Raw genomic sequence first — 2,438 nt, forward strand, 5'->3', positions numbered from 1 at the left:
AAAAAAAGTAATTTAAAGCAGTTTAACATAAGGCAGCAACATAACAAAATGTGAAAAAATTAATGGGGTATGAATACTTTCGCATATATATATATATAATATACAATACAATGTAATGCTACTGTTTGTATGAAAGCATCAGCTGAATGACAACATGAATAAACATGGTTAAATATAATTACATATGTAGACAATGTATTTACCTGTGTAAAACCACTTGTATTGAATACCATAGTAAACAAATATGGGTCATGCACAAACCACAAACGTAAAGACGGTGATGCAAATTTTGCAATATAAATTTAATTATTATAAAATTTTTTGGGAAATTCATATTGTATTATATTATTTAATATTCTCATCACCATTAATAGAATTATTAAAGTTAACAATATTAATAATATAAGGTTGATTATTTATAACAACTTATGTAGGCCTAAACAAATAATGTATTTGTGTACCTGTGTAAAACAGCATGTACTGAATACATAAACAAATAGGGGTTATGCAGAACCCATAAACATAAACTGGAGGGTAGTGATGCAAATTCTACAATATTAAATTTATATTAAATTAATATCACTTAATAACATTATTGATAAATGAATCAACTATATAATTATTATTAAACTAATAATAATATATGGTGTATTTTCTATAATAATAACAATAATAGTTACCATTAATTTATATTTTAAATTTTATAATAATAACAACAATAATAATAATAATAATTATTATTATTATTATATAAATGTATATATGTCATTATAAATATTCAATATTTCTAATAATAATGCTTGTATAACTTTAATCAGTCCAATGAAATAATTCTGATTCTGATCAAAACATTCTAAGTGAAGATTGCCTGGAATGTAAAATGACATGACAAATAATGTGTCAATATGATATAAATTTTTGATCCACATTCGTTTTAGTGTTAACTTTACCTGGGGTGTTGACAAGAAGGGACGGCCAGGGGAGTAAGAAGCAGGGACCAAACATGAGGAATCAATTGCTGTTGATATCACCAATATGACATTTATTCATTTAGCATAGACTTTTATCCAAAGCCAATTTTTAATTAATTCATATTTAATTCTATAATTCACATTTAATCTCCCTCTCCTCTCTTTCCTAGGGGATCATGTATTCCATGTGGCTATATTCCCTGATTCAGTGTGTAATAGTGCTGGTGATTGGAGTGAGTGTGAGGTTGTGCTTGGCTGCTTGTTGTGCTGCAGTTGGGCCAGAAACTAGAAGCTGGAGCACATCTGCATGCCTGAAGCTCTGCCTCGGCTTGGTTGGGTCAGTGGGCAGTATTGTGGGCGCTCCTGTGTCTGTGCTCTTGAACCTGAGGACCTCCCAGTGCCTGTACACCTGTATCGCTATGGTCTCCTGCCCCCTCCTGCTCAGGCAGTTCACAATGTGCCTCCTGCTTCTACTAACTCTTAATACACACCTGCAGTGCCGCCTGGGGAACAGGTGAGTGTGAACATCCTGACCTTGCTTGCAGTGCTTATGTTTGAGAAGTTCAGCAAGTTCTCAGCTATTTGGATTTTTGCATATGTGAAATAACATGAAAGACTTGATTTGTGCTGACTATAAAATCATAGTATTAAATTGTGCTGAATATGCTAAACAGTACAAATTCAGGACGGAGTTTCTTTCAGATATGCAGGCTTAGTGACTCGTAGGTGGGTTTTGTGCTTGGTGCTGCTCTGCTGGGTCATTTCAGTGATCATCGCCTTCGGCCAGTTCATCGTTTCCAACTCTTCTGATACCTAGGGAGCTGCTGCGGACGACAATACGGCTGGACTGGGGATGGATGAATGGCCTGAAGCCAATTATACCAACCCTGCCCTCCCTCCCAAATGTCCCTACCCACAGGATCGCTCTGTAATCGGGCAGTTCTTGCCTTATGGAGGTTTTCTATCCAAGTTCCTGGTGGAGGACAATGAGAACTTCACATACGCGGAGATCCACGGCAGCCATTGGGGCATCTGTGCCCCCGACACCACACTCAGTCCAGTCTTCATGGTGTATGTTTATGCCGTCACTGTGTTTGGTATCCCTTTGTTGGTTCTGTTGGGTGTGTTTTTGGACTTGATGTGTTTCATGCCACAGCAGGTTCCTGCGAACTCCACGTTTTCTCATAAACTAAGCTCAGTGCAGTCTCGCTCATTGGCTCTCTCTATTTCTCTACTAGTAATGCTTTGCCTGCCCCTGCACATCACCCACGCTTTGTTACTTTTTGCCCCGAGCGCTGCTAGACCCAGCTGGACCTCACTGACGGCCTCTGTTCTCTTCCAGATGTATAGCCTAGTGCCCCCACTTCTCTTCACCAACACCTCTCAGCTGGTAGGCTTTGAGTGCACCTTGTTATCCGCGCCCTACCTGACCTCGAGTGTTATCTCCTCTCGAGTCAAATCTGTGGG

This window comes from Sinocyclocheilus anshuiensis, unplaced genomic scaffold (genome assembly GCF_001515605.1).
Source record: "Sinocyclocheilus anshuiensis isolate Anshui unplaced genomic scaffold, SAMN03320099.WGS_v1.1 scaffold43, whole genome shotgun sequence".
NCBI classification, from domain to species: Eukaryota; Metazoa; Chordata; class Actinopteri; order Cypriniformes; family Cyprinidae; genus Sinocyclocheilus; species Sinocyclocheilus anshuiensis.